Source organism: Triturus cristatus, chromosome 4_2, assembly GCF_964204655.1.
Source record: "Triturus cristatus chromosome 4_2, aTriCri1.1, whole genome shotgun sequence".
In the NCBI taxonomy this organism is placed as follows: Eukaryota; Metazoa; Chordata; class Amphibia; order Caudata; family Salamandridae; genus Triturus; species Triturus cristatus.
Genome location: NC_140586.1, coordinates 297,499,654 through 297,524,135, shown reverse-complemented (window position 1 = coordinate 297,524,135; position 24,482 = coordinate 297,499,654). Strand labels below are relative to the sequence as shown.

Genomic DNA, 24,482 nt, shown 5'->3' with positions numbered 1-24,482 from the left:
TGATGTAAATGTGTCCAGCTGTTTTTGAGAAATTAAGCTTAAATAAATATAGATATCAAGACAGTTGTTCCCTTGGGAGTCCTACAGAACTGTGGCAGTACCACAAATGAGAAAAAATTGATCATTCCCTGAGCACACCAAAGTTTAAAGTTACTTTATAGTTTGGAGCAAAAAGGATGGAGCACACACCACGCTTAGGTATACAGTTGTTTGAATATCAGTAAAAAAATTCCTCTAACGCTTGTGATTGAGTAGTAATAACATGTATTCCTTTTCAGGAGCTGTCACGTTTTCACAGTTGTTGATGTAAAAAGATGAACAGCCAAGAAGAATAGAGCAGCCAACACTTGTTTCCACCCTTTCGGACTTTATCAAGGCTGAATACGTTCGGTAGGTTTTGATGCCAATAATGGTGTGTCAACAGATAATGTATTATTAATGTAGTTTCACGTTTTAATCAATGATTTTATCACTCAAGGTAAGGTAAGTAATTATCCAGGACGTGCATAACTGGAGAGAAGGTGGACTGAAAATGCCCTGGTAACAGTGAAAACTGAGAGCGAAGTTACAAAACGTACAGAGCAAAAGTCCAAGTGGAAAGAGGTATGAGTACAGAGTTAAAGGGTTCTACAACTTTGACCTAGATCAGCCATCCAATATGTGATAAGCACAGTCATTCACGTATATGCCATCTTGTATGTGGAGTTATAATTAGGCCTTGTAATAAATATATTAAAATATGGGTTTAGTAAAAAAAAAAACGACAAATTCTCCAGTTATAGTTTACTGAGCTAACTATAACTTGCGCCGCCTCCATGCACTGCTTACAACCTCACATACTACATCACTGATGACATGTTCAATGACATCATTAATGGCATCACTGATGCCATCTCAAATGACATCCTTGATGGCATCACTGATGACATCATTTATGCTAGAGCTGTTTCATTTACTCTACAAAGCAGTACAGCCCTTCATGGAGAGGCCACTCCCTCATAACACCCAATCCCATTGGTTGTAATGCTAGCCCGAATGATTGCCAGTGGTTAGACATATAGCAATAATTCCTCCCATTACCTTTTGTGGTTTTGATGATACCTATGTAAAAGCCTCTCCCATCTACTTTGTGTTCAAAGGCAGCCTGGTTATTAAGCAACCCCTTCATTCAACATCCTTGGCGGCCTGATCCTCAGGAAATCGTTGACCCCCTACATTCTTATTTATTTTTTTACTTCAAAAGAGCTGGGGAAATGTTAATTTCAATGATCACTGGAACAGGAAAGAGTTAGTCACTTGTTAAAGTATTACATCTCATTTGAGCTGGAACAGAGACAGCCTTGTGTCAGCCTCTGAAAAGATAAATTGGGGATGGGTCAGTCACATGCCCGACTTGTTGGAAAATAGGCTGAGTCTTATGGGTCATCACTGGCCTATCAGAGGCACAGATCAGTATGGAAACAATCAGATTTCACCTTCCTGCCTCTCAGCAGCAATGTTATCACCCATATAAAGTGGAGCAAGACAGTGGCTGCGCCATTCAACCAGCTGCCATCTTGAACTGTTACCTGTTTGTGAGTAGGGCTGTGCATAATTTGTATTATGTGAGAGTAATCTTGCGTAGGTCCACATTATTGGTTTACCACTAACAGGTGAAATTTCCTTCTTCCTCCTGCTTATGTCATTTGCATGATCTTCTCTTATGGGAGATTTGGTTTGAGAAGAAACTGTGTTGTGAGAACTGTGAAACTGGATGTGTGCCACGGTCGCTGCACTGCACTAGCACTGTTGATGAATGACTTTAGAAATAGTATGGGCATAATTTGGAACGCATGTTCTTATGCGAGGCCATGTAGCAAATGCAACTTACATGCAGATATCTGCCCACATGCAGCACACACACAACTTGTGGTTAATGATCTTTGCCTGGAGAAAACCCCAAAACTTCACCCACCCAAAAAACACACATGCTGAATAGCATGCCTTTGTCTCTTCCTGGTTAAAAAGAAGAAATTGAAATCAGCAGGTTAATTTGGTTGAAGTTCCTTTTGAGATAGCTGAAGATAGTATACTTTTAAGAATGGATTACATCGTTACTGATCGTGCTGCCGGTTGGTGCTGCGGGACTTTCTACATCTTTGGATCCCGTTTTGTGGGTTTGTGTACTCTTATCATTGAGTGACCCAAGAGAATCTTGTTGAGCTGAAATTTACTATTTGGTGACCATCACCATTATTACTAATTATCGTACCAACCATTTGATTCGGGAATACTTATGGGACTGCTTATACTATACGACTTTTGTTGATAGCTACGATTACTCCAATTTGCCCTGAAGAAGTTCTTATGTTAAGAATGAAACGCGTTGGCTGAGGTTTTATCATATACTTTTACATTACAAGAATAAAGGAAATACAAAGGACTTCATTTTGTTCTGTTTCAATCTTTTCATCTGGTCTCCAGTGGAGTCTTTCTACGGTGAACTCCAGAAGAATTGTGCACAGGACTTTTTATATGTTGATGTACTGGGATTGAGGTGCCGAACCAGGTGTCAGCCGTAGTTGTTTTCTGTTACTTACTTTTAAAAATGTATCAGCTCATACTGCTCACCCTTTAATTTACCTATAATGTTTTATAGAGTTTCATGCATTTCCTGTTTGCTCACACAGTGGCAATTGTTCCTTATGAATGCTAGCTGGCTCTTTAGAAGTGATTTAAAAGGGATTTCCTCGCAACTTTGAAACCGGTTGGATGTTGGCTATCTGTTTTTTTGAACCGCCATAAAGTGTTTGAAAGTTTCAATTTTAATATGAAAAGTTACAGCCAGAATATTTTGCAAACCATGGATAGTAATAATTTAATTCACTAGCGCTGGACTGAGGAACTTATGGGCAGATTTACAAAGGCTTATTGCCACCAGAGCGTCACTGTTTATGGCGGTCTGGTGGCGATAAGCCCTTCGCCTTATTTACAAGGCAGCGTTAAGCCACTTAACGTGGCTTAACGCTACCTTATAAATAAGGCCCCTTTTCACGCAGCACTTAGCGTGAAAGGGGCTGGCAATGGGTAGTGCTATGGGCATTCCGCCACAACACCCATCGCTTTTGACGCTGCCCTCTATTTACAAGGGTGGCGTAAATATGGGGCAGCGCCAAATATAAGACCAGGGAAAATCTGGTCTTAACATGCAGAAACGAGGAGAAATAATTAATTTCTCTTTGTATTTGCTGTTTCTTTATGTGCTGCACTCTGCAGCACACATAGAAAGAGCAAATCGCAAGTAGTGATTGTTCATGTGCAGGAAGGTGTCCCTTCCTGCACATAAACAATCATTAAATAATGACGAGTTGCAACTTCTATGTGTGCTGCATAAAGCGGCACACATAGAAGTTACAAATCGCCATTACTGATTGTTTATGTGCAGGAAAGACACCTTCCTGCACATGAACAATCACTACTGGCGATTTGCTCTTTCTATGTTTGCTGCAGAATGAACAATCATTCCCTGCAACACAGACACCCTTGCACTATGGTGCAAGGATGCCTGCGTTGGTGCTAGGCAGCTACATTTAGTGCCAGCACTAGGGGAAATGCACTGGTGCGCTGCATTCTTGTGAATACGACGCATCCCTGTGTTTTTAAACTGATGGAGCGTGGCTTTAGCAATTTTGGAGCTACACTGCGCTCCGTCAGTTTATTGTAAATATGCCCCTGCTTTCCCTGGATTTTAGGCTATAGATATGTGGCTCTAGAGCATCGAAGTGGGTAAAATGCATAATATAAATTTGCTTAGCAATGTGTTTTGTAGTTCAGCCCTAAACTCTACTTTCATGCAAATATTTATGAAACAAGGAAACAGAACTGCTGTTTATGATAAAGAACGAACCGCTCTACCCTCATTGTCGTTTATAGAAGTGATTTTACCCTTGAATCAAGAAACAAGCAAAGCCGGTGACTCTGCATCTTTTCTAAAAAGAGAGCCTGTTTTTAGCTTTAGTAATTAGCAGCAAAACCTAAGAGAACTAATTCATAACCTATAGTCTAGTGGTTCTTAACCTGTGGTCTGTGGACCCCTGGGGGTCCACGAGGCAAGCTCGGATGGTCTACGACTGCGTTACAGAATGAAATAGTATTACAATAAATGCATTAACATTAATAAATTATATACAAATAAAGAAACAAAATTGAAAACGTGAAGGCCTTTTGTATACTTGATTGGAATTAGGAAAAATATTTCAATATCTGATCATTTGCTTGGTGTGTTACTTGTTTTTGTATTTTTGTGTATTGTTTTAAAGTTCAAATAGTAGAAATTGCTTCCAATATTGACTCAGTGAGGGACCCTGGATTCTAGTAACAATGTGACTTTGGCAAAGACAGACTTTCCTCAAAGATATTAAACAATCGGAGATGCAATTCTTCCCCCCTTTATACATAGGGCCGGATTCCGATCTCTGTCGGAAGGGCTCTGAATCGGATTTGGTTTTACCTAAACCGATCCGGAGCCCTTGTTTCCTACCGAGTCCTTCCCAATTCCGAACGTCCAAGTACAATGCCTGGAAACCCTTAGTGCTGACCGAATCGTTTCCGGAAGGCATATGGAGAAATGGAGCCCTCTGGAGCCGAATAGTACTGATTTATGGAGTAGGTTTTCCAGACAAGCAAGTATGATGAACAATTCGGACAGCCTTTACGATTCATTTTGCCTGGATCGAACAGGCTGCCGGAATCGGTGTTTGGGGGTCCATAGCAGGCCCCCTTTCACCCAGGGCCCTACAAATCGTGCCCGTGGGGGTACCCATGGGTCCCCCTTTCAGGCTATGCACACTGTGGCAGGCACCAAGGGGTGACACCACAGGGTTCACGATTATCCCCAACCACCCCTTTTGTCAATGGGAGCCAGTGTACGCCTGTGTACGCGTTCGGTACACAGGCTCCCATTGAAGTCAATGGGAGTCCGACCGAATCGTATCCGGATGCATTCAAATGCATCGTTCTTGTTCGGTCGGACTCCCCTGACACGAGTCGTATGGAAAGTATTGCGGACATGAGTCGTTCGGTTTGCTTTCCGAACGAGATCGGAATCGGGTCCATAGTGTGAAGTAGTTGACACGCTATGAGAAATGTAAAGCTCAATATCTGGCCAATGTTGTACTATTCTAATGTTGAGGCATGAAACAGAATGTGTCTGTGTTTGCTAATCGCCTTTGAGAAATGCATTTGACTGGTAGTCACATTTAAAGTCACAAGACTTCTAGCCTAATCTTCCATTATTCTCAGCTTTGCTTGGAATTACTGAACCTAAAAAGTGGGCCTTGTGTGGGTTCTCATTTCCATGCAGATCATTTTCAAAGTGTACATAATAAAGAAAGGATAAGCCACTGACAACTGCAAGTCTTCACATCTTTCACATCTCATGTAAGCTACCTGAGAGGTTTGGGACAACACCTGCCACGGCCGCATTCTGAATCCATTGTGATGTCACCCTTCTCCAATGTAACTAAACACTGGGGTGTCCAACATGGACCAGATCCATGCCAGATATTCAAGATAACCACCCACAATGTAAACAAATGGTATTTACATTAATTACATGCCAATGTATCTTTGTGGATATTCTAAAAATGTGGAATTATGCCCTGATAAATATGCCAAAAATCAGACGGGGTCCAGCCTTCTTGCACCTATGTTGGTTAGTCCTATGATACAGTCTGATATGGTACAGTGACTGATATTTTATAATGCATCCTACAATCTACACATATGTGCACACAGCCACTTCAGGTTGTTTTAAAAAATAAAAAATAATACGTATGTACGTAACAAATCAAGGTTTTTTGTAAAACAAACATAAAGGCCTCTTTTTACAGGTGTCCCAATAGTTTACAACTTCAGGTCCAACACGTTTGTACAGGGTCACACATACAAGTGGATCAGAGTTACTGCCCCCAGTAATTAGAAAGTGTGCTCATGTCCACGCAAGCCAGATACATTCCGACAGGTCACACCTGATGGCTTTAGCAGGGGAATATACCCAGTGGGTATTGGGACATGGAGATTGCGGTGCAGAAAGCCTCAACATCCTCATATTAATTAACAATTAAAAGGGGAACACTCGTTAGTAATGACATTCATCTGACCCCCGGGGTGTGTGATATTAACAGATGTGATAAATAATGCAGATCCCAGGATGACACTCGTAGCCCTGATTGCGCTGGGAGCATGTACGCTGAACTGGAAATGCCACTGCGAACACTCATCCTCTCAATAAACCAGGGGTCTCCAACCTTTTCTGTAATAAGAGCTACTTATGTTGAATGAAAAGCATCCGAGCTACTATTATTATCAGTGTTGTTATAGTGACCACATCTAACAGGACTAAATTAGTGGCCGTCCAATGCTTGTTTACCTGCAGCCATCACCTCAGTGCACAAAGCAGGGTTGCCAGCAGTAATTTAAAAAGGGGTTTGTCTGCTTGGAATCTCTTTGCATTGTTAATACATAACACCATAGGTTGAGATGTTCATGGCACCAAGGTAACCATACCAACAGCAATAAGTCTCACAATGTCACATCATTTATTACTCAAATATCTATGGGGCATATTATTAAGACAGGCGATAAACTTTTCGCCGTTTTAGCGGCAGAAAACTACAGCTAAAGCGGCGATAATGGGCTTGATAATATGCTCTATGGAATTCCAATTGAAGTCCATGTTAGATGTGAAGAACATCTAACATGGGCTTCAATTGGAATTCCATAGAGCATATTATCAAACCCATTATCGCCGCTTTAGCGGCAGTTTTCTGCCGCTAAAGCGGCGATAATTTTATCGCCTGTCTTGATAATATGCCCCTATATTTCTCCAAACATCAGCAAACGAGTTCTGAAAGTATGTGTCCAACTTGTAGCTCTTCAGAAGAGAGCATCCCACGTGTGTTGTTAGTGTTCCCAGGCTATGCCTCCCCTAGTCACACTTGGTTAGCACCCATATAAATAAAGCCTACATGGTATGTAGCCATTCGGTCACCCTTCTCACCCTCAGATTGCCGTCCAGTAATAGCCATTTCTGTTGCGAAATGACTGGGTGCTATGTGGGTGCTCTGAAGGAAGGCCCTTCCTCCCTCTGTTACTTGACTCTGCTTAGATTTCCTACCAGGCTTTACCTTGCTGTACCGTTTTGTAAATGCCCGGTAGGACGGTTTTCCTTTTCACTTCTGGCTGCCATATAGATTACCTAGACAGCTAATGGGCATTAGCATGATGTATGATTTTTGCACATATGCTCATGTAAACCTTCTTTTATATATTGTATTCCGATCTTTTATTTTAGTCTTGTTTGTAAAAACTTTTTTATGCATGTTTTTGTCCATGTTTTTATATTGTATGTATTTTTATGGCCCTGGTGGTCGAAATAAAGTGATTTGAACTGCACATCTGAAAGTATGCACATTTTTCTCTTAAATGCACACTTTTTCATTTGGGCATAAATTAATCAATTCAGTCAGACAACAACTTCTAATTTAGTAGGCTGGGCTGCACACAGGAATGATACTGCTAACTGGAGAGCTACCAGTAGCTCACAAGCTACTGTTGGATAAGGCTGCCATAAATTAAATGATGCACTTTGGTTGCGCCCCCATGCAAGACCTCATAGCATTTTCCTGTATATGCATGCAGAATCAGTATTGTGTGCTATACCATCATGTTCACTGAGCCTTTATACTTGAAGATAAAAATGCGTGTTTCTTTTACAGACGTAACACTGCTGGTTTATTAAAGTTATTGTGTGATATACATGTGCTGGCTAAATCATTTTACCCCACAACAAACCACCAAGAATAAGACTTAACCCCTTCAGTGCCCCGCCCTTTCCCCCTCCTGTGCCGGCCGTTACATTAGCGGGCGGGGTTCATGACGAGATAGTCTCGTCATGGGCACAGCGCAACCGTGCTCCATGACGAGACTATCTCGTCATGGGCACAGAAGAGGTTAACTGTTTGACTGGGCTACTAACTGGAAGTGAAAGCCTAAACACAGGCTACATGGCAATTCTGCAAACTTGCAGTAATATATAGATGCAGTGGCTCCAGAGACAATGGCAATACTTTTCACGTGGGTTACCCAGTTGCCATTCAGTCCCTTCGGCCCTACAGAAAAAATGACTTGAGAGCCACATTTTGAACAAAGGCTGAGACCTGGAGTCTTTGTGAAGTAGATAGCCTTCAGGGAGATACTGTTTATCTTGAAAACATGCTATAGAGGATGAATCTTGTATTTTGGTGGCCATAAATCTCTTGAGATTCTGGCCTTCTTTGCTCTAGCAGATTCTGAGCAAGCTGTTGTGACATGAATCCCTTTCTCTTTGAGACTTTGTTCTGTAGGGAGATGAATCTTTCTCTGTCAGTCAGTCAAAAGAATGTTTATTTAGACCAATGGTCTTTAAACAACGCAGTAGCACATATAGTCACCTTATCTAAAACATTTAACTATTTAAATAAAAACGTTTACAAAATTAAAAATTTCAGCACCCCAATTCATATGCCAGCTGATACAATTTGAAACAGTTAGAAGGCCATATATTTGGATACCCCTTTGTACTCATATCATTAAAAAATGTCGACAAGGTTCTCAGACATTCTTATTTTAAAATTGGGTACTCAAACCTGTCCATTCTTAGCTGCCTCACCTATCATTAAATTTAATACATACATTTTCATTTTATTATGTAGGGTAGACACCTCAGGAGCTTCTAATTTAAAACCAAGGTAAAACAGTAACATTTAAACTTCCAAATTATATTTATACCATTTCATTTCTTATAACTACTAGAGCATATTATCTAGACACCTCCTTCATTTTATTTATCCGACCATGACTTTTTGACTGCAGTCATAAACCTTCCATTAGCAATTGCAATGTCTAAGTGTTGCATATCAGTAATGAACTCTACAGCCTGCGCACTGTTCATTATTCCATATTTATAAAACATTGGGCACAAAATCAGTTTCTGCAAGGGAAGCACCTTTAAGCAATCCACTAACAAGTGCAAGATGTTGCATTTCGTATGTAGCCCACATGTGCAATTGCCAACAGGTTGGATCATTTCTCTTTTTGTTTTCCCATTTTTATAATAAGGATTGACGCTGATTCTAATTGTTAATATTTTGCACCTAAACGAGCAGTTTGGCAGGATATCCAGGTAAGGAAACCAGACTTCCTCCTGCCATGAATTTAGCATAAATTCAACTGATTTTGTTCCACCCAGATGCTGCCAGTCCATTTCCCAGGATAATTCTCTTCCAATAGACCTCAGCTCCCCCTTGGAGACTTCAGCTTGCAGTGTTTCATGACATAGGCTCACCTTCATATCCCTTCAAACTGATGTCAGATTTTTTTCTAGCCCCTTAGGCCCATTTAGCTACTCTATGCTTTTTCTCTTTTTTGCACCAATGGGAGATTTTCTGTTCCTCTGTCTTTTCCAGAATCTTATTAAAGTCACTTGTTCCATGAGGTAAAAGCTGCCTCTAGTCTAATGGCCTATACCATGAAGGAACCTGGCAGGGACATTAAGGACATAATGCATTTCACTTCAATGGTGTCCCATCCCCTCTTACCACTGATGCAAAGAAATTCAGCTCCATATTGTAGTTGTGGCGGTATCGTAGCCATGAAATCTATTGGACCTGGTCTATGTGACCTATCCCCATTGTCCTGGTTGAATTTTCCCAAGCCACCCAGTGAGGCAAGGGTCCTCACATTAAGAGCCTCCAATTTAGAATACTAGTTCAGGGACCTTTCAAACCAAATTCCTAGTTATTCATATGCATTAACTGTTTCCAGTCCAGTGGTTCCCAAATGCCAACTGCATTTATCAACTTTTTTGCCAAAACACACCACTTTGGTTTTGTCCATATTTATGGATAACTGTTTGTGGCTACAGTAATTCCTAAATGCATTCAACTTTCTCTGTAGACTCATCTCCGCATGATCTAAAAAGACAACGTTGTCTGCATACAGAAGGCATGATATGTGATTTTTATCCATTCTAGGGCTAGCGCCTTTTGCCCCCGCCAGTATCTTGAGGAGTTGTGCAACAAATATGGAAAGTAGCAGTGGGGCCTGCATGCAACCCTGTCCTAATCCATTGTTAATTCCTATTCTCCGCGTCAGTGACCCCTCTGTATCTATAATGAATTTGGCCCAATTGTGTTTGTGTGTTATGCCCAGAATTCTCTTTGGGATATCATAAATTGTAATGGTTTCCCATAGACGGTCCTGGTCAACCAGATCAAAGGTGGCACAGAAGTTCTACGAAGCAACAAAGCAACCCCCCTCTTTGCTCAACTGACTTCCATGCAATGGACCAGAGGGCAAAGCAGTGATCAGTGGTGGAGTGACCCTCTTTGCAAACCACCTTGTTCTGGGGGGTCTATTGATTTCATTTCGACCCAGTCCTTCATTATTTGAAGAAGGAGTTTTGCAAATACTTTTTCACCCACATCTTAAAGGTTAATCAGCCTATAGTTTTTAGGGAACCTTATATCTCCTCTCTTATGAATGGGTCGTATTATAGCACCTCTCCAACTATCTGGAAATTGTCTTGTGTCAAGTATGAAGGAGAATAACCGAGACAGAAGATCTGCCCACTACCCAAGCGGGGCCTTTATTATTGTGGCTGGAAGATTATCGGGGCCCACTGCACGGCTCGGAGTTAAGTTTGCTATAATTCATTTTATATTCTCTGCAGAAGAGCATGCTCTAATGTCATCCTCCACCCCTACCCAGTGTGTTCTACTTCTTTCCACTGTCTCTTGCCTTTTACCATAGATTTCCTCCAAGTACTCCTCCCAAGCAGCTTCCTCCACCCCACAGTTCATTGCCTCCTGCGTTTTGCCTGAGCCCTCCTGTCTTAGCTTCCAGAACTTTCTTACATCTTTTGTTTCTATTACTTCCAGTAAGTTGCACCAGCATTTCTCTTTAAATTTCCTTTTCTGGTTCCGGATAAGTATTTTATTTCCCTTAGTTTCACCCGATTACTATAACTTTCCAGATTAGACTTTATTCCCCTTTCCTCATTAGCCTCTTTATTTTCCTCAATAAAACATTCCCTTCTCTTTCCATGGTTATACACATTCCTTTTGGCGCTGTTTATGGTTTATCTTAACTTCACCCTAAGGCACTGGACCAGTTGGTTAATTATATTATCGTTTCTCTCTAGATTTACTACCCTTAGCTTTCTAATATTAAGTTCTGCTGCAAATTAACCAGATTTTCCAGGCATTCCTCTGTCATTCTTGTGGCGATGCTCCTTGGGTAATTATCTTTTCTCGTAGGGCCCTTCCCCCCCTGAATAATTTTAATCATAGAACATCATGGTCACTTCTCTCTCCTTGTATTACTGAGAAACTCTTAATGCTTTAAATATTCCAGGTATACATAAAAATGTAGTCAATTTGGCAGGGCTGCAATCCAACTTTAAATGATTGCGATCAGTCTCCATCCTGCCATTCAGACAGAACCACTTCTTTCTGGCTAAGTACTTTTCTAGTACAATATCCCTTGCTGACATTTTGGTTTCAGGGAAACTTGCTTCATTTATGTTGTATGTACCCAACAGCTCTTTGAAGCATGGGTAAATCATTTTTGGGCTAATTTTGTGATAAAGGTCTCCCATTAATTAAAACATGTCTTTATCATATTTTTCATACAGATAATCCGGGTCTTCCTTAAAACACCCCATTCCTGATATATAGTTTTACGGGCTAACCCCCTGCATATATACATTCATGATTACCATACTATCAAATTTGGGGTCAGGGTCCCGTAGAAGCACTCTGCACCCAACAAGCAATTTTCATTTTACTTTTAGGGGGTTCTACCCTTCTTGCTATCCTGGTAGGTACTAAGGTAATTATACCCCTGCGGGGCATCCCTGCCTACTCCTTGTTACAGGCCTATTATGCAGATGACAGGTGGGCATGTAGGAGGGAGTTAACCCTATTTTGTGTGGAGTTTTAGCTGCCGTCTGGTTTTCGGAGCATGAGGATAATAAGAGGAGGTTGCTCCCGCTTAAGTAGCCATGCCAATAAATGACTTGACTTGTCTCCCTCCGATGGAGCAATTGACAATATTCGCGGCGGACCAAGCAATCTAGCCTGTCCCATATCTGTCCTTCTCTAAAGTGGGCATGTAGTAACTGCTCCGCCGCCAAGGGTCAATCAGAATCTGTCCTCTGCAGCTTCTCCAGGGCACTGACTGCCTGTGTCAGCCCTTTCTCTAGTTGTCACCTTTGGGATCCCACCATCTTGCAGCATTCTACGCGCATCACGATTTTCAGGGTTTCCCATTCCATCCCCCTTCTCCCAGTGGATCCCCAATTTATATTGTGGAAGTTGCTCAGCGCTCCCTTGATTTCTCCTTTAAAGGCATTGTCCTTTAACCTGTGTGGTTGTAGTGTCCATAACGGAACTCTAGGACCGCAGCACCAGGGCCCCCATTCCGGGGCACCAGAGCGTAATCTGAGAGGTAGCGTCCCAACACCTGGACTCAGAGTGCCAACACCGCAGCCTCGCCTGAAAGCAGGAAGTGATTCAGTCTGCTAAAAACTCTATTTGCAGGAGTGTAACAGGTGTAACCCCCACCGCTCGGGTGCATCCATGTATCTGTGTAATCCAAGCGGTCCATGACACCACAAAGAGCGTCTGTCATGTTTGGCTTGCAGGTGATCCTGGGGGAGTGTCTATCAAATGTGCTATCTAGTACACAATTAAAATCCCCGGCCCACACCACCTACCGTCTAGTTCTGCATGTATCCTGACATACCTTCCTCAATGTCTGCTTCACTGCTAAGGAGCCTGAATGGTACCTGTGGGGCCACCTATGTATTAACCCCTTGGGAATATGCAGAGTATGTTGCAGCAAACATCGCCCCCTCCATTTTTTGTGGAGCTTAGCAACCTAGGTCTCAGACAGATGTGTCTCCTGAAGCATTGCTATGTGAATGCCATGGCGGCGGAGGTAGAAAGAGTTGAGACTCCGTACATTCCATGTCACAATTCTAAACTGTGCCATTTGTTCTTTGATGACTTAATGCCATTTTATTTCGCAAGTGCTGCCAGTGCTGCCAACAAGTGTTCTTATAACCATAACAACCCCTCTTCCCCACCCCCTGGGTAATCACTATATGAATAATTTGTGTCTCCCCAATCATGTGCCTGACCTTAGAGATACTACGTAAATAACAGAATACTATTTATAACATATTCAGCAATGTTTCGCTCGTATCACTCTTGAACCCAATCACACCTATGCTGTAGGCTTCTCAGCAGTACACCACGCAGACAGTCTCCATATGGTGCTGGACGAAAAAAGGCTCCCGGCGCTGTAGCAGATGTCACCCTGCCTATGTTCCTATACCCTCCGCCACGCAAGCAACCACGCTCTCACTCAGCTACATTCACACCAATGAAGGGAAATAAAGGAAACACGCTAAAGAAGATCCAAAGTGTGAACACAGAAGGGAAGAAAAAGAATGAGAACAAAAGAGGGGAGGGGGCCGGTCCACTCATGGCTGCCATCCTTATCTCTCCCGCCCTACCATGTGCAGGCCCCAGCACTGCAAGGTCCAGGCATACCATACGCAACCACAGCCAGTCTTTCTCACATGTTTAGCTCATGGACCACACCCACCACATGGATATTGTTGTCCATTCAGGGCTCTGCTGACTGGGCTGCAATGAATCATATATCATCCCTTTGCGGCGTGTCTTCCACCATCTCTCCGGTGCTGGATCCTGAGCTGGTTGCAGTCACAACTTCCACCAGTGCCCTGGCTTCCTCACTCTCAATTTGCATCGTGCCAGGTCCAAGTGTGGCAGGGGCCCCTCATCCATGTCCGAGGTGGCCTTCTCCAGGTCGAGTGATCCGTCCTGTCGTACCACTATCCTCTGGGATGAACGGGAGGACTATTTGGTAATATGTCAGCATCTGTTGGTCTTGCAGGATTGCTGCTTGCCTTAGGCTGAGGCGTTTGTCTTTCTTGAAGGCAAAGGGCGCACCTCTCCCCGCACCTCAGCCAGACCCACACCGCCTCAGGGGTAGTAAAGAAGTGTGAGTGGCCCTCCTGCATCACGTTTAGCTTGGCCGGATAGAGCAACATGTACTGTAGCTGCATGGCCGTCAGTTTCTGATTTACACCAGCAAAGGACATCCTCTGTTGCTGGACCAGTTTCGTATTGTCAGGGAATATGTGTATATTATGGTTCTCAAAGTGCGGATCCACCACCTTCCTGACCTCCCAGAGAATGCAGTCTAGTGTCCATAGTTTAATATCTTTGTGAGGCGAAGCACCGGCTGGAGGGGCCGGGATCAACTCACGATTTGCCCTCTCAATTATAAACAGATCGAACAGGGAGGCCTCCGTCAGTGCTTCCTTGATCCAGTTTTCTAGGAACTGTTCTGGAGTTCTTCCTTTAGCTCCCTCTGGGAAGCTGATGAATCGCCGATTACATCTCCGAGAGCGTCCCTCTGCATCTTCGGCTCTTTGTTCCAGGATTGGGGTCTTTGCTGTGAGGTCAGAGAAAGCCGTTTTCAGAGTCAATAGTTCAGCTTGCATTTCCGTAACAGTTTGTTCCATGGCTATAGAGCGCTCCATGGTGCCCGTCAGTGTGTAGCACAGTTTTTGTTTCCGCTGTGCGTCTGCGGCCTCTAGGCTTCTTGTTCCCTGTGTATATTGCCTAGGCAGCCAGGGTTCTCCCACTCAATCACATAGAGGCATAGACCAATGGGGGGGAGGGGAGTGCCGGGCGCCGCCTTAGTTTCCAGGGAGAGCTCTCTCAAGGCCCACAGTTGTCAGCGCAGGTTCTAAACAGCTAGTGGCGACGTGGACCGTCAATTGTGCCAATCTAGGGGGTCTCTCGACCCAAAGTGGGTCTAGGGATCGGTGCATCCACAGATGCCCTGCCGACAGTGCTGAAAGTGTTCCTCAAAGCTAGCCTCTGGAAACTCGGGCCCTTATCAGCAGTTTCTTGTAAAGTTAGGTGACCGGCAACCACATCTTTCCCTATATCCTGCAATAACTGGTTGCTGACGGGTCCCCATATGCCGGCGCCATAGCACTGATCTCCCAAAGTCATGAGGGGCAAGTGCAGACCCAGCGTAATCCCACGGAGTCATGCCAGGTAATCCCCATTCAGCTATGTGTGTCGCATGTCACGCGTCGCAATCTCTCCTCTCCAAGGCACCCAATGGAGCTGTCTGTTGCTCTGCCCTCCTAGTGATCAGCCGTAGGTGCTCAAGGGGTTGCCGGTGGCTTAACCTAGGGCTCTCATTATGCAGGCATTGGATGATGTGGAGAGAAGGTATTTAAGACTCTTCTTACCCGGTCCTAGAGGTCTGTTGTCCTGGATGGGGGCCGCTACCCTTCATGGCTGGTAGGCGCCCATCTTGTTTTTCCCGCTGTGGCCACCAACCTCTGCTGGTTGCAGTGTTGTCCTGATCATGGGGCCACCCTCTCAGCAGACCAGGGATCGCAATCGAGTGCCTCCGTCTTGTCCCTCGGGCCGCCAGCCTCACTACCCCATACTCTCAGCTCACTGGGGTGGCGTGTTGCCCAGACAGAGACCCGTACTCCTCGTTCTCAGCCACAGTTGGAGGGCAAGGCCAGTGGTCCCCCGATTCACGAACAGGAGTAGAAAAAGAAGAGAAGGGGAGGTGGAGGTGAGATATCAAATGAATTTTTAGGTAAATTGAGAAGTTAGATAGTGAGAACTCTAGGCTGGTAGAGAGAGTTGAGGTAGTGAACAAGCTAGAGAAATTAGTTAGTGAGATGAGGTACAACATTGTGAGTTAGAGAGGCCTGGGAGAGAGGTAGAGTGGTGAGGTAAAGAGATATGGAGAGAATAAGAGAGTTGACCTAAAGAGAAATATGAGTTTGAGAAAGGCTAAATAGATGGGTGAGATAAACAGGAAGGAGCGATGGAAAGACAGTGAGGTGAGGTAGAGAATGGTCAAGACAAAAAAAAGAGACTGGTCAAGACACTGCTAGTGATAGGGAAGGGTAAAATATAGAGAGACGGGGAAAGAAAGATATAGAGGTGAGGTAAAGACAAAGATTACAAAATTAGAGATGAAGAGAGAGACACCTACTGGTAGAGAGTGAGGAGAAGACGCGAGAAAGAGGTAGGCAGAGAGAGGTGTTGAGAGAGAGGTTATATAGATGTGAGATGGAGAGAGCTGAGCTAAAGAGAAGGGTACCTACATATAGAAGTAGAGATGTGTAGAGAGAGACAGAAAGGTAGAGACATGAATGAGGCAGGAGAGGTGAGGAGAAGCAGGGAGTCAGACAGGAAATAGAAAGACGATATTTCAATTTAATTGCCAACTTCCTGACAGTGAGCGGTCAGGATTGGGTGGGCCATACTTGCCCAGCTGTTAAATGGGAAAATTATCTTTTTTATTTACAATGTTATTGGGATTTCTGGCCCTTCAAATCCCATTACCTGGGGGTCCTTAAAAGTTGGGGCCGTGGCCATTGCCCACTTCGCCCATGCTTTAAAACGGCTCAGTTTTTCCAGGATCTGTGACTGAAACCTCTCCTCCAAATCTTCTAGGACTGATGTAGAAATAGGAATGTATCCAAATTGAATGGTGTTGAAGAAAGATTAGCTAACATTTGAATGAAATGTTATAAAAAATTTTTTTTTTATATATATATTAATTAAAACTTGTTAATTGAAAAGCTTCCATCAAAATACAATTCAGCGATCTGCTTTCTTTGAAGATGCTCCCAAGATTATATTTGTGACAGATCCGTGGGGGTAATAATTGCTGTGAAATCTGCATCTGAGGCAAGTTGCAATCAGGCATGGTGTGAGGATTTCCAGTTTTGTCAGTTGAGGCTCCTGACGTACACTAAGGTCTAGATTTACAAAGACTTTGTGTCAGGCTTGTGTTACTGATTGAATGCAAACCAGACACAAAGGGCCTGATTACGACTTTGGCGGTGTGATGCCGGGTCTGCCCTTCTGCCCCACCACCGCACTGCCAAAGCTGTGGTCAGACCACCGGTCAGATTAGGAGTTTCCTCCTGTCTGGTGTGCTTTGTTTTTGACATTCCCACGGCCCTGAATATAGGCACCGCAATGGGAATGCCAAAAACTGTTCCTGCATGGCATGGACTGTAAAGATGCTGACTGTAAAGTCCATGCTGTGCAGGAACTAGTGTGCATGCACACAGGGTGGGGCACATATTGTGCCCCCCCATGTGCATCCAAAAGCGCAGATGCACAAGGGGGCCCTGTAGGGACCACGGCGATCCCGCCAAGCATAATACTGCTTTTTAACCACAGCAACACCGCCAGGGAATGTAAATGTAAATGTACAGATATTTATATAGCGCAAATCACCAACCGGTCTCTAAGCGCTTGCTTAGGGAACCCGTCCTGGTATTCCCCTGTGAGATAACCCAGCAGGGCATCCACAAGGTGAAAGCCAGGCATCCCGCCGCGAGGGGCCATTGTGGAGATTAAGCAAGCTATTGCCCAGAGTCGCAGAGTGTGAACCCATGAATCGAGTATGCACTGGAGCGAGAATTATCGAGTCTATGGACAATTTATGGACTCAAGACCCAGCCGAGCCGGGAATTGAACCCTGGTCCCGGGCTGACCTCTGCTTCCAGGTCTGCCTACTCTAACCAGTGAGCCACACTTCTCCACGGCGGTTCCCTAGCAGCAGCGGTGGGCCGATGGTGGTCTGACTGCCCTTGTTGTAATAGGGAGGTCAGGAAACCTCCACCGCCGTGTCGCCACAAGTCTATCGGTCTGTGGACCGCAAGATTCGTAATCAAGGCCTCAGTGTTGTGTTGTTATTTGCAATCCAACACTAACCAAAAGTCACGCAAAGCCTCACAGCGTGCCGCCTTGTGTTACACTACGTTAATGCAGCATTCCATAGGTGGTGCATGGGTACTCCCATCCAACCACCGATGGGTTGTGGCACAAATTCTTATCTACAAAGAATTATAAACCTGGATCTGCACCAAAATCCTAAGCCTTCTTGAGGCCGGTGTATCAAGGAGAAATATTTTTTATTTCTCCTCACCTTAAACCATAGGTTTTTTTAGAGGAAGGAACTCCTTCCCATATGAAAACTATGCTTAACACAGCACAGACACCGTTGCCCTATGGTGCAACGTTGTCTGCGTTGTCGCAAATGCTAGCTTAAAGTGAGCCAGCACAGTGAGAGAGCAGAACAGCACGACTCCTTAGTACACATGGCACTGTTATCCTTTCTCCCATACATGGAATGCAGCGCAGCAACTTGCTGCGATGCCCTGCGTGATTTCCTAGTAAAACTGGGCCCAAGTCTTTATATCACAATTTTTAATAATTTTGCACCACCATGTGTGGCGCCCTAAAACCTCTACCTTCCTTTCCCTTTTGGAAGCACCTGTCATGAAGAGACTGTGTACGCCAGTGTACTTTTTGCTATAAAGTTATTGTATCTTTAAAGTTTATCATCCATGAAACATCCTAGACTGCAGGAAGAACAACGCATGTCCTTATGAGAACTCATAATCCAGATTTGAAGGTATTCACTTTCTGCCTCGAGAAAAGAGTCTGCAATGGACACTGAACAGCACATTTTTAACAGAAAATCAACTGAAGAGACAAAGGGACACATGCATCAAGCATTTTACCGGTCGCAAACGGGCCTCAGAATCTCCCCGTTTGCAACCGGTAAAATGCCTTTTCCGATGCATCAAAGGCATTGCATTAGTAAAATAGGTCATCACAATTTTTGCGATTACCTATTTAGGGAATCGCAATTTGCGAGTCCCTAAATGCGATGCATGTAGCATTTCCAAAAGGCGACTTTGCATTTAGGAATCGCAAATTACCATCACCTTCAAGTTGATGCCAATTTGCAAATCCATTGAAAAATACAAAAAAGTGAATTTTTCAAAGTCCCTTGTGGCACACACACATGCCCTTAGTGCATGTGTGTGCGCCACATGTGCACACTTACCTTTTTTGGGGTGCATCAGGGGGGCCTTAGGCCCCATAGCACCCTTGCAATTGCATTCACTACTTTCGAATACCGATTTGGTAATCGCAAATGGCGAATGTATTCTCATTCTTCCTCAGAGGAATGAATGGGAATGCATTCCCTAATAGTGAATTGCAATTTGCGATTCGCTATTAGGGAATGTTAAGGATTCGCAATTATATTTGCAAATCCTTCATGCATAGGCATTTGCGGTTACCAAATAGCGAATCTTAAACTTCGCTATTTGGTAATCGCAGATGATTACCTTGATGCATGTGCCCCTAAAAGTTGTCAGTAGACCGGAAACATTTGAGCGTGTGAATTTTCCAAACTCTAGTGAACGAGCAGCATGGAAGATATTGAAAGCGACGGCACATATCACATCGTCCCTAGTTGAGCTTTTTATAGCAATTGTGGTCAATATTGTGGGATAATTGACCAGCCCTTCCTGGGGCAAGGTCGCTGACCCAGATATTGATCTGCTGCCATGATCAATAATGTAATTAGCAAAGGCTCATGTGACTAGCAAAGAAATGAACTACATCAAAGTTATGAAGGCCATTCCCTCAGCCTCTGGCAAACGATGACCGATCAAAGCGTGTCCTCCAAAATTATATTGCTGTTCCTAACAACGCAGAGGACATACGGAGACATCAGTAAACAGGTCATCCAGTGAATGATGCCACATTTTCAAAACCCAAGCAAACAGTATCAAAGAAAACACCATTCTAGAATGTTTATTGTTAATGTTTGCTAGAGATGCAGGACTGGGTGAAGAGAAACCTTACCTGTTCAATGGATGGCCCCTTTGAGGTTGGAATCTGTCTAAATATTTTCTTCTAAGGGACAAAGGTGAAGTAGCCTCCCAAACATACACCGTCATTGCATTCTGCCATCTGCAAAGGCCCAACTCCACTGCTCACGGCTTTCAGCCACATGCTGCAAGGACAGGATGCAGAGCCTGCACCGTGTCCCTGTGGACACCCTTATCCTGTGTGCACAGCCTTGTGGATGGCCCGACCCCACCGTGCATGGTCTCCGGCCATGTGCAGTGGGCGCCCTTTCTGCAGATGACTGATCCCAAAGACCAGAGGGAGCGGTGTGCTGGGCCTGACCATGTGCTCCATTCTCCAAAGGCATTGAACCAAGCTGGACAGAGAAATAGGACTAAAATGCTTTGGGGACTGCAAACTCGTATTTGGATCTGCAGGCATCACTAACATGCATCACGGTCCCATGCAAGTGTCCTTGTACATGACCATGGTAGGAGCACTTGCTGCCCAAGTTCTGTGATAGTTTTGCGAAAACACACTTGACGGCTTGTTGGGATCACGTGGTAGCAGGCACTGGTACCCCAGATCCTGGAAAAAAATTGAACTTTTTAAAACTTTTTAAACATATGGGGGTCCTCAGGGACCTCCCTACATGAGTCAGGATGTGCTCACCCCGCCCCCTCATGTGCCCTTTCAGTTTTTTTAATGCAGTACTCAGGGCAGAGTCCATGAGTCTTGTAATGAAAGCCGCTGCATTCTCTCCCAATATTGTGGCCAGTCAATCAGATCCTTTTTTGTACCACGGCTCTACTGTGCTGAAATGGCCAGCTGGAGAAAAAGCTCTGTCGGCCAATCAAGATTAACCGCTTCATGCCAACCAGAGCACCTTTTAAAGTGCAATCCTTGAGTGAAGGTCTAACATTGTGCCAAGTTTTGTGTGATTCCATTCAGCCTTTTTTATGTACCGGTGACCAGTCTTTCCTAATTGAATTTAAATGGGGATTCACATTTTTGGAACTCTCCTTCTTCTTTGCCCTCTCCCTTTTCTTTGCCCCTACCTGACCAATCAACTAAAAATTTTCTATAAAGGATCCAAAGTGGATGATTTTTTATGGAACGTTTTGTGCAGATTTTTGAAACAGCACCAGAGTTCTTAAGAAACTCAAAAATTATTTCCTATGTGCCACCAGTGAAATATACATATATATATATATAATTATATGTTGTGATCAAGACCGCAGTGTGCAATCGAAACGCATCGTGGCAAGCACTATGCCTGAGCTATATTGGAGTCTCCACACTTTGAAAATAAATCACTGCACCTGAAACCAGGAATTGGATTGGAGTTGCCATATGTTCTTTCGTGTGGTGTGGTCCGTACCTGGGTAGTCCCGTGGGAAGCAGTGACGGGCCAGGATTTCTCGTTCTACATATATATAATTATTGTGCAAATTGAGTAACCCATGTGTTGGGCTGGGCCTTAGTCATAAGTTGTAGATATTCATGTAATGCTTCGCTGTATCGCCTGACAGATAGCCATAAAGAAGCTCACACGGTATGTCCCGGTGAAGTATCAATGTCAAGTGACAATGCCACAGCTAATGGGATCAGGTGTAAAATTGGTCTACCCTGTCATATGGTTACCAAACCATGTAAAAGAATCCTGAGAAGGTGAAGTGAAGACGAACAAAGGTTAGAAAACCCGTGACAGTGATTCCAGGTGAATGGGCCCCTTCATTCCCTCCTGCAAAAGAAACAAAAGAAAAAACCAAGGTTGAAAAATGATGAACCACCATAAAGTACTAATGTTAATAAGTGAAACATCTAGTCATAGTACCACACATAAGGCTATTAAGCACAAAGTGATCTACAGTTTCTAATGCACAAGAAGGTAAAAGAAGGAAGAAATATGAAATATAACGGCACAATGCGGAAACCGCACGATTAAAAACAGAGAAATGTCAGATCAGTATGAGAAAAAAAATATAAATAACACAGAATATTGTAGATCCAGAGGCAGCAGAAAAGATGTATGGCTAGCTCCTCATCTTGATTCAGTCTTCCCGGGTTCTTTGTTTGTAAATCCACAATGTATTTGGATTCTCTTTGTCTCAGTTTGAGAACCCTGTCCCCACCTCTCGGATCGTTGGAAATCTGCTCTAGTGCAAAATAACTGAGAAGAGTGGAATCAGAAAAATGTTTTTCTTGATAGTGTCGGGCGACTAGATATTTTACTGTATATGTGACAATACGGTTTGATTCTGTGCAACAACTGTTCCGCTCAAGGGTTACGTTTTGTTTACTTAAACTGTCATGTTGAGTCACACTATGTATTGTGTCACCACTCCAATATGGCCGAATAATTTACTTATATTTTGAGCTTTACCATGTTTTTTTAACAAAAGCCAGTCACTGGCGGTGCATCTTACACGTGATCAAGACTGCGGATGCAGTCGAAACGCGTTGTGTAAATAAACACATTGCAACTTACTTGAGTTTTGGTTCCTGGTTTTCTTGAGAGCGCACGTACTTGGACTTGTGTGGAATTTGTTTGCCGGTATGCTCTGCCAGCGTGTGCGCCACTTCACATGGGTCCCGCTGATCTAGAAGAAGCAATGTGGTGAAGATATATATATATGTATATATATACATATATATATATATATATATATATATATATATATAATTCAAAGATGCTCCTGAGCTTCAAAGACGCGACTCCCTGGAGGAAAAGTTCAACATAACCTTTATTCACAAACTGGCACACCCTTTCCCAATTCAATGTAAATGTAAATGTAAATGTAAATGTGCAGATATTTATATAGCGCAAATCACCAACCGGTCTCTAAGCGCTTGCTTAGGGAACCCATCCTGGTATTCCCCTGTGAGATAACCCAGCAGGGCATCCACAAGGTGAAAGCCAGGCATCCCGCCGCGAGGGGCCATTGTGGAGATTAAGCAAGCTATTGCCCAGAGTCGCAGAGTGTGAACCCATGAATCGAGTATGCACTGGAGCAAGAATTATCGAGTCCATGGACAATTTATGGACTCAAGACCCAGCCGAGCCAGGAATTGAACCCTGGTCCCAGGCTGACCTCTGCTTCCAGGTCTGCCTACTCTAACCAGTGAGCCACACTTCTCCACAATAGCCAATCCCTTACGCGTTTCGGTGCTCCTGCACCTTAATCATAGGGCGGGGCCTGCACAAACCTGGAACTTCACTACAAGTCACTTTCTCCCATTTGCATGCGCTCTCCAGTGAGTAGCATGCTGGGCTTTGTAGTGCCAATGTACATCCCCCTCGGTGGGGTCCAAGTATTTGTCCAATATTTAACGGAATCCCCAAACATTTTCACAAAGTTAAAACCCTCCAGTGGGTCTAGAGAAAGTTGTATATATATATATTGCGCACAAAAAAGAAGAAAATTATCCGTGCACTCAGAAAGGTTCCAGCATGTGATTTATTCCAGACACGTTCAGATTTCACTCGTACAAAACCATTTAAATTCTGCACTTTATTTTACCTGAGCTAACTGTAACTTACACCCCCGCAATACATATTACATCACTCATGGCATGGTCAGTGACATCACTGATGACACCTCAAATGACATCACTGTAGACATAAATGATGGCATCATCAAATGAGTGTGAGTATTTTCTAAGATTTTTATGAGTTTTAACCATATATACTAACCTACTACAAAAGTTAGATTAGTATACAATGTGTACTCCTCATGATACTATTTCAAACATGTGATCTGAGGAGCTGTGTGACTGTCTATATTAGTGTGTGGGTGGGTGTCTGAGTGCCTGTATGGGTGTGTGAGTTGGTGTATGAGCTGTGTATGGGCAAGTGAGTGGGTTTCTGAGTAGATGTGTGAGTGGTTTTGTAAGTGGTTTTGTGTGTGTGAGTGGGTGTGGTTGTATGGATGTGTGAGTTGTTTTGGGGTAGTGAGTGGGTGTGTGAGTGGTTGTATGTATTTTCATCTGGTGTGTGAGTGTTTGTAAGGGTGTTTGACTGGGTGTGTGAGTAATTAGATGAATGTGTGAGTGGGTGTGTGAGTTGCGTGGGTGGCTATGTGATGGTTGTATGGGTGTGTGAGTGGTTATGTGGGTGTGTGCTTGCTTGTGTGAGTAGTTGCATGGGTTTGTACGTGGGTGTGTGAGTGGTTTTTTGGGAGTGTGATTGGGTGTGTATGTGAAGGTGAGTGAGTGGGTGCCTGAGTGCCTGGATGGATGATTGAATGGTTGAGTTAGTGTTTGTATGGGTGAGTGAGTCCGTGCCTGTGTGAGTGCCTATATGAATAAGTGATTGCATGTGCAAGTGGCTGTACAACTCACCTGAAGCACCCGACATCTGTGGGCATTGGTCTATCGTGTAAGCCTGGGCAAAGCACTACGCTATGCTCGCGTAGTTTGCGAAGTTTGCGCTACTTCGCACTACGCGAATTGCACGTAGCACAGTGCAAACACACGTAGCGTAGCGTTGCGTAGCGTTGCGTAGTGCAGCGGTCATTTTTTGCTTGCTCGCGGTCCTCAACGTCAAATTGGCGACCGCGAGCAAGCAAAATGACATCCCGGTGAGACTTTTTCATCGTTTGCGATCAGCAACATCAAGTTGACGATCGCAAGCGTGGAAAATAAACCTCCCAGCGA

General features: G+C 43.9%; 1 protein-coding gene across 3 annotated transcripts in view; it reads left to right on the top strand.

The window, feature by feature from the left end:
* TNR (tenascin R) overlaps positions 1–24,482 on the top strand; it is a 1,024,744-nt gene that overhangs the window by 549,348 nt on the left and 450,914 nt on the right. For all 3 annotated transcript variants that reach the window (XM_085601599.1, XM_085601598.1, XM_085601597.1), the window contains exon 3: positions 279–390. The gene's annotated coding sequence lies outside the window, so the exon portion shown is untranslated. The remainder of the gene's footprint in view (positions 1–278; positions 391–24,482) is intronic.